This window comes from Lathyrus oleraceus, chromosome 5, assembly GCF_024323335.1.
Source record: "Lathyrus oleraceus cultivar Zhongwan6 chromosome 5, CAAS_Psat_ZW6_1.0, whole genome shotgun sequence".
Lineage (NCBI taxonomy): Eukaryota > Viridiplantae > Streptophyta > Magnoliopsida > Fabales > Fabaceae > Lathyrus > Lathyrus oleraceus.
The window spans coordinates 112,031,168-112,039,839 of NC_066583.1; the positions used below are offsets into that span (position 1 = coordinate 112,031,168).

The 8,672-nt window shown below is 40.8% G+C and overlaps 1 long non-coding RNA gene and 1 other non-coding gene across 3 annotated transcripts; one reads left to right on the forward strand and one right to left on the reverse strand.

The window, feature by feature from the left end:
- Positions 1–1,720: 1,720 nt before the first annotated feature.
- Positions 1,721–3,380, reverse strand: LOC127088094 (uncharacterized). Of its 2 annotated transcripts, none has more exons than XR_007790120.1 (3): positions 2,458–3,365; positions 1,899–2,368; positions 1,721–1,834 (listed from the first exon to the last, which is right to left on the reverse strand). It is a non-coding gene; the product is annotated as an uncharacterized LOC127088094 (long non-coding RNA). The 2 variants fall into 2 exon arrangements; XR_007790119.1 differs by having other exon boundaries at positions 1,729–1,834; positions 1,867–2,368; positions 2,458–3,380.
- A 3,993-nt stretch (positions 3,381–7,373) lies between these two features.
- Positions 7,374–7,480, forward strand: LOC127088427 (small nucleolar RNA R71). The gene has a single exon (XR_007790264.1). It is a non-coding gene; the product is annotated as a small nucleolar RNA R71 (small nucleolar RNA).
- Positions 7,481–8,672: the final 1,192 nt, after the last annotated feature.

Consider the following 8,672-nt stretch of genomic DNA (forward strand, 5'->3'; position numbering starts at 1 on the left):
TATCCATGACCTTCTTTTTTTTATCCATTTTTCACAATAAAAATCCACTAGAAATCCAAATCCTCTTACCAAATCCATATTTCATTTTTACTAATTCCTAATTTCTAAAACAATCCGTGTAACCATTTAATTCTTTTTCCAAACCATTAATGATCATTTACATACACATTTCAATTCATCCTTTAGATTCAATCCAAAGACAGTTTACCATCATAAACCATTATTTCTGATTGACAATTCAAATGCACTACAAACATTTCATCCATTAGTTGCAAAACTGCACTTTCATCACATAAGCCAATTTCCAAAATCACATGTATTCAAGTCCAATTTAAACATTTCACTAATGTCTCACATTACTAATTCAATTACCTACATTACACATTCAATGCATAAAAGTTACAACAAAATCCCAAAAAAAACACACTAATCCATACCAATTCATACATTCCAAATTCAATTATTTCCATACACAAAACATGCATTCCAAATAACAGCATAAAAAAGGAACCTAACGACCTTTCTATTGAGCAGCAACATAGGCATCATTTATCTAAATTGCAGGGGTTGCCTTCTGTCAATTCCGGTCAAACTGAACAAGGTAGCGGTGTCAATCAAGGCACTGTAAAGGATGAGTTTTCAAGAGGTTCTTTAGCACTCACTAGCTTACCACCACCAACATCTGCTAGCTTGCTCCCAACTGGCTCTTTTATTTCTCGGATCCCAGCTAGCACTTCTGCTATGGTGTCTAAGGCACCTCTAAAAAGACCTCTTGGCCAGAAGAAACCACTTGAGACACTTGGTTCTTCACCTCCTCCTCCGAGTAAGAAACAAAAGGTGTCTGGGCCATCTCTGGAACAAAGCATTGCACAGCTTAATGATGTTACAGCTGTTAGTGGTGTCGATCTTAGGGAGGAGGAAGAGCAGTTATTTTCTGGGTCCAAAGAGGACAGTCGAGCTTCAGAAGCATCTCGAAGAGTTGTGCAAGAAGAGGAAGAAAGTCTGATTTTGCTGAAAGCTCCATTGCAGAGAAAATTGATTGAAATTATGACCGAGTGTGGCTTGAAAGGCATGGGTAATGATGTGGAAAATCGCTTGTCACTGTGTGTTGAAGAGCGAATGCGCGGAGTGATAAGTAACATAATCAGTATGCCAAAGTTGAGGGAAACCTACAAGAAAGTAACAGAATGCTAACTGTTAAAAGAAAAGCTCTAACAGCGCCATAACAAGGTAGCCTACCCACTGACACAAATGCCATGAAACCTGAAGCATCGAGTTAGAAGCGCATCATCCAAATGCAAAGCAGCAGAGCATGTTGTTTAAACTGAGGCAGATGCAAGATCCTCACCAAACCATGTTGCAGCCAGAAGTACTTCCGGTTTTCAAGCTACCTGACCAACAAAACAAGCCATGAGCATTCAATGCAATTCACCCCAACCAACCAAACCTTCTAACAAAACCTACAATCCAAAAAATGCAGCTCAATTCAAATCAATGAGTTTCAAAATAATAAACAGTGCATGAAAGAGCAGTTCAGGTAAAGAAGCAAGTCACCCAATGTAAGTCAATTCAGTTATCCATGGATCAAAAGATTGAAGGCAAATGGATTAGAAATTTGAACTTGTGGTAAAAACCACGTGACTTAATTCATAGTTCAAGACTTACCTTCATTTAAGTGCCAGCTGGATGGTGCAGATTGAGCCATTTTTTTTAGATTTAATTCTCCAATTTGCCCCTTAGATCCTGCTATATAAGCTGCAATCATTTGCCAATCATTTTTTCAGAAAAATTTTCCCTCTCATTCCAGAATCGTGTTTGCCCTCAATCCTTCAACCTCTAACAAACTTTTCCAGCTTCTCCTTCAACCTCTAACAAACTTTTCCAGCTTCTCCTTCAACCTCTAACAAACTTTTCCAGATTCTTCTTCAACCTGTAACAAACCTTCAACCACACTCTCATTCACCACCCAACTTCTTCATCAAAACCTTCACCAAACTCCAAATTCCAAAAAACATAATCTTCTTCAATTTCAACCATCATCAATCAACCACCACACCGCACCAACCTTCAATCCTCTGCCATTTCTTCAACCTCAATCCTTCACCACATTCCAACAATCCGCAACAAACTTCCAAAACCGTTATTCAACCTTCCACAGTGATTTACACGAGAACAATGAGATTTCAAAATCTCAGAAGAGGATGAAGAATTGGTAACAGAAGGAGTTTCTAAGCATCATTCATAAACCTCATCCAAGAACTTGCAACAGAAGTAGGTAAATACACGAGACAGTGAAACCGCGGCTTCGATCATGATTTCCATTGCGCCACGAGTACGCTCTCCCTCCTCGCTCTCGGTTTAGCCGATTCTGCAGGAATTCACAAAATGAATAATCACACAATCGCGACTACGGAAAGAAGATAAGGCGAAGAAAGAGAGAGAGCACCAAGAAAATACCTGAGACGAGCTTCCACTAACATCGTCGTTGCGTCGGTCGTCTTTGCCGGCGAATTCGTTGGTTGTTCTTGCTGGACTTTGATTCCGTTCCCAATCCGTGGTGTCCCTTGCCTCAGTGAATCCTCTCGAATCCAACGATCGAACCGCACCTTCCACGATTACGATTCAAGATACATGAACGCCGCGATTCAAGGCACCAGAGAACGGCGAGGAAGATTGAAGTAGAAGAAGAACAGGAGAAGTAGATCTGAAAGCTCTCGGTCCGCTTCTCGTCGGTGAACGTTGCGAAAGCCATTACGGTATGTGACTTTTCTCCATCGCCGTTTAGTTCATGAGCTTGCGTATTAGGATTCGGTTTCGACGTTTCGAGATTTGTTTAGCTCCGGGAGAGTTTTGTCTGAGTTCGTGTGAACGGGGGATTTGGAGGCGTTAATGTCAACGCCGGTGAGAGGAGAGAAGCGCTTCTAGGAAGTGCTTTTGGGAGAATCACGTTTGGAGCCAGCTTTGATATGCACTAGAACCGTGAGAGACTGAACTTGCTCTCTCATTCCATTGCCTTGCTCAGTATGGGCCCGGCTTCGGCCCAACCCAATAACCTCACCTTGCACCCCTGCGAATGGGCCTGCACCCCCCGTTTGGACCTGTTTCCCCCAATTACAAGGCCCACGTTTTTTATTATTGTTAGTTTTATTAGTTTAGGTAGAATCCAATTAGAATTAATCAAATTAGCAATTAATTTTAGCATTAGGATTTACTTAGAAGATATTAGGAGTTTTTGGATTAAATTAGAGGTTAGGTCTAGAATTAGATTAATTAGAAATATTAAAAACTGATTTTAGAATTAGTGAATTTGATTGGAAATGTTGAATTAATTTTAGAGCTAGGATGTTATGTTGATTTAGAGATTAATTTTAGAATTTAGAAACTATTTCAATTATTTGTCAAATTAGAATTAGAATTTGTTGATTTAACATAATGTTTAGCATAGTCCAATAGAGTTTTTAGAAATAAGTAGGTGTGATTAATAGGTTAATAGTTTAGTTACTGTTAATAATTAGAAAAAGTTAATTAGGATACTAGCTTAGAATATTAAAAAGAAATATTAGGTAATCTCTTGGATTTTTTAGAATCTTAAATCTAGCTTAGACTTTAATTGACTTTTGATTAGAATTTTGTAAATAGAAATTTAATTCAATATTACTCCCTAACTGTGAAATGACCAGTCTACCCCTAGGCTTAGAAATAATTCAATTTTGCATGCTCCCTTAATTTTAGGACATGTTAGTATTTGATTAAATGAGCTTCATGTGGAGTTTGAGCTTCTGTTTTGGATTTTTTATCCTCTTTTGACCCTGGGCTTCGACCTAGTGGTTTGGACTTATCATTTGAATTGTGATTTCAGGTTCAAGAATACATCTCCATGAGGGATGATGCTCCTTCATTTGAGCTTAACCATTTGTTGTTGTTGGCTAACAATTGTGTGTTTTGTAGGCCTTAATGGGGGATTCACTTGTGCTTGTGCCTTGCTCATTGTCTGATGATGCTTTGTCTGTCTGTTTAATATTGACTGTTGGTTGTTTGTCTATACAGTAGCTGATTGTTTTAGATTTTTTCACAGGTACACTTAGTTGCTCAGTTCTCTTAAGAACTTGCATTGCTTTGCTTATAAGCAATTGGCATTGAGGTATGACGTTTCTGACTTCATGTAGTCTGGAGACCCGGCTGTTACCGGGCCGGGCACACTGTCTGAAGTCCTCCTTAAGAGGCAATGCTTGTGTATGTTTATATTTGTCCCAAGCAGGAAAAGTCCTCATTTGAGGCAATTGGTGGAAGGTAGGGATAAGCAATCTATCCCCCACTATTCTGTGAGTCTTCTCCTTGCTCCCATTACATGGTTGTAGCATTGAGATCCCAACCCAAGATCTTGTACATTGTACAGTCGAGTCTATGTCCTGAGTGTAGAAGGGTCCCCCCATTCTGGACCCACGCTCCCTTGTCTGATGCTCTCTCTGACTTGAGATAGAAGCAATGAGGCACACCCCTCATCACCTTTCATCTAGCTTCACCTTAGCCCCTCAATGGCAAGGTTAAGAGCTAACTTGACCCCGATACAGAGGCTTGTTTGTTGAGGTTGATATGACCCCTCGACTAAAGCCTAGCCCTGATGTTTGAGCCCCTTGTTGGTGTGTTTATTTCATGCTGTATATGTTTGTGTGGTGTGATTGTATCCCCTAGGTTTGCTAGACTCCGCGTAGTCTCGTTTGCATGTCAATTAAGGTAGCACGGTTCCTTCGTATAGGACTTCCTTTCTTGCTTGAGCTTTCCTAAAACACAAACAAACATTATCCCCTCTTAAGGATACGTCAACTCCTTCTACTACAGGTGAGTAAGTCTCCAAAGGTCGAGCATCAGGTAGATTGCGTAGTGACGTTGTCCACTTAAAAAACACAAACCAACAGGAATAGTTTAGCCGAACTACGGCAACTCTGATTCTCATGTCCAGATGAGATACGTAGGCACGAGATGCGATGTCTTGTCGAGTTTGACTAACGACTAACACTAATGCTTTTCTCTCGCCCTCGTTGCGATTGAGACTTTCCCTTTCTCTTGCCCTAGTTGCAATCGAGACCCTTTTTCTCCTTGCGTGTGTAGGAGATGGATGTAAGCCCAGCGAGTGGCATTCCACATCCTGTGTTTTGTTGTGTGCTTGGAAGCTGATGTAAGTCCATCGAGTGGCATTCGGGTTCCTTTAGTGTGTGTTTTGGGTTCTGATGCTGACATAATTCCATCAATTGGTTGTCGGGCTCCATGTTTGCCCTTTTGAGTGTGTTTTGGTTCGGATGCTGATGTAAGTCCAGTGGTTGGCATTCAGGCTCCACGTTTGCCTTTGCCTGTAGTTGTTTGCGTGCGTGTTAGCCGAGCTACGAATGCTCTGATTCTCCTTCGTCCAAAGGAGATATGTATGCATAGGACGCGACATCCTAGCGAGCATGTGTCGTTTCCCCAGTCCGAACTACTTTGACTCTGATGTCTATGCCTAATAGACTAAGTAGGCCCAGGATACGATGTCCTGCCGAGTCAGTCTCGTTTGTTTCCTTGTGTCTCTTTCAGCCTGTGTAGATGTTTATTTGAGCAGTGTTTTAGCAACCATTTTCCTTCCTATTGTGCGTGGATCCCGTCGAGTACGACGGATGCGTAGGGGTGCTAATACCTTCCCTTCGCATAACCGACTCCCGATCCCATTCTCTTTGGTCGCGAGACCACGTCTTTTCCAGGTTTACTTCGAGCGTTTCCTTTCCCTCTTTTGGGATAAATAACGCACGGTGGCGGCTCTGTTGTTCTTCGTTTCCCGCCGGTTTTTCGCGTAATGCGACACTAAGAAGGGTATTCCCAATATAATGGGGGTAACTTCATCTTCTCTTATGTCCATAATTATAAAATTGGTGGGAATGTAGAATTGACCTATGCGCACGGGAACGTTTTCAAGAATTCCTACGGGATATCTAACGGAACGATCTGCTAATTGCACAGACATTTTAGTTGGTCTTAATTCTCCCATTTCAAGTTTCTTGCATATGAATAAGGGCATAACACTGATACCGGCTCCTAAATCGCATAAAGCTTTATCTATGACAAATTTTCCTATATGACAGGGTATAGAAAAACTACCAGGATCTTTAAGTTTAGGAGGCATATTTTGGATTATTGCGCTACACTCTGCAGTGAGTGTAACGGTTTCGCTATCTTCAAGTTTCCTTTTATTAGATAAAATTTCTTTTAAGAACTTAGCATATGAAGGCATCTGTGTAATAGCTTTTGTAAAAGGAATGGTGACGTTTAATTGTTTCAGTAGGTCAACAAATTTTTTAAATTGGCCCGCGTCTTTGGTTTTAATTAGCCTTTGAGGATAAGGGATAGGTGGTTTGTAAGGTGGCAGAGGTACACAAGGTTCCTTTTTTTCTACGGTTTCTTTATTACACTCTTCCTTTTCCTTAGGTTTACCTTCTTCCTCAGTTGACTTTATAGAGTTTTGGTTCTCAATCCTTGGGTCAGATGGTCCTTCTACCTCTGTTCCACTTCTTAATATAATTGCATGAGCGTGGCCTTTCGGATTAGGTTGGGGCTGTCCAGGAAAGGTACCAGTTGGGGCAGCAGTAGGCGCTTGTTGTTAAGCTACTTGCGAGATTTGTGTTTCCAGCATTTTGTTATGGGTAGCCAGGGCATCCACTTTACTTGCTAGTTGTTTAATCTGTTCGCTAGTGTGTACATTCTGGTTTAAGAACTCTTTATTGGTTTGCTGTTGAGAAGCTATGAAGTTCTCCATCATGATTTCCAAATTGGATTTCCTAGGAACGTTATTGTTAGGTGTAGATGGGGTCGGCTTTTGATATCCAGGAGGTATAGATGGGGCTTGACTGGGAGCTTGTCCTGGTGCGTATAAAGCGTTGTTACTTTTATATGAAAAATTAGGATGGTTCTTCCAGTTTGAGTTATAGGTATGCGAGTAAGGATTTCCTTGAGCATAGTTCACCTGCTCTGTTTGAATTCCTGTTAGGAGTTGACAATCTGTAGGCATGTGACCTTGAATTCCACAGACTTCGCAATTTTGAGTTACGGCAACCACGGTGGCTGGAGGTGATACATTTAAACTTTCAATTTTCTGGGCAAGAGCATCCACTTTTGCATTAACATGATCAAGGCTACTTATCTCGTACATGCCCTCTTTTGTTTGAGGTTTCTCTATCATTGTTCGATCGCTTCCCCACTGATAATGATTTTGGGCCATGCTCTCGATAAGTTGATAAGCGTCGGCGTAAGGTTTATCCATAAGCGCACCACCGGCGGCGGCGTCTATTGTTAACCTTGTGTTGTACAAGAGACCATTATAGAAGGTGTGAATTACTAACTAGTCCTCTAAACCATGGTGTGGGCAAAGTCTCATCATGTCCTTGTATCTTTCCCATGCTTCGAAAAGAGACTCGTTATCTTTCTGCTTAAATCCATTTATCTGGGCTCTTAACATAGCTGTTTTGCTTGGAGGAAAATATCGGGCAAGAAAGACTTTCTTCAACTCATTCCATGTGGTGTCTGAGTTGGAAGGAAGAGACCGAAGCCATCTTCTAGCTTTATCTCTTAACGAGAAAGGAAAGAGATGAAGTCGAATTGCCTCTGAAGTGACACCATTAGCTTTAACAGTGTCAGCGTATTGGACAAATACGGATAAATGAAGGTTTGGATCCTCGGTAGGATTTCCAGAAAATTGGTTTTGTTGCACTGCCTGCAACAACGAAGGTTTAAGTTCGAAGTTATTCGCTTCGATTGCGGGTGGAGCAATACACGAATGCGGCTCATCTTGCGATGGAGCAGCGTAATCTCGAAGAGCACGAGCTGGTTCTGCCATCGCTGGTATCGTCGAAGGAAGAAGATTTTTGAGATCAGGAATTTCGATTGGAGGAAGATTGTTTGTAGCACGATACTCCCGAATTCGTCGTAATAATCGGAGATATCTTTCAACGTCGTTGATTCGTAAGTAGTACGGTTCGCCTTGTGAGCGGGTGTGTGGCATACAAATCAACGAAAAAGAAGGGAAATAAAAATTGCCTTAGTCTCTACAGCGTAACAGGAGAGTTACGATATCGACTAAATAAAAGTCCCCGGCAACGGCGCCAAAAACTTGATCGCGACTTTATGAGTCTATCGGGGTATTAACTGCAAGTGCACAGTCTAATCGCGTAGTTTTAAAAGATATCGATCCCACAGGGACTTAATGAATCGATATACCGTTTTTCTAGGCTTACTGCGTAAAACTAAGGCGGATGATACTTTGATGATTAGGGGGAATAGTAAAACTAACTTTAGATCTAGATTAAATATCAAATAACACGGATATCGGTATGTAGTTCGTCGTAATTAGGGAATCAAATCTTCGTTGGTCTTTTTCTTAGTTTTAAAATAAGTCTTTTCAGTAGACACTATTAATTAAAAGTCTTTTCCTCAAACTCTCGCTCTGTTGAATCAGACTATGACTTTATATTAATGTACGCTCTCACTATTTCGTTAAATCTAAAATCACTTTTTGAAAACAATAGAATCTATAGAAACTCTTTTTGAGAAAATACTAACCGTTTAAACACCCTCGTCTCAAACTCTCGCTCTGTTGACTTAGATTATATGATTAAACTTAAATGTTTAACTCTCATCCTCACATTTAACTT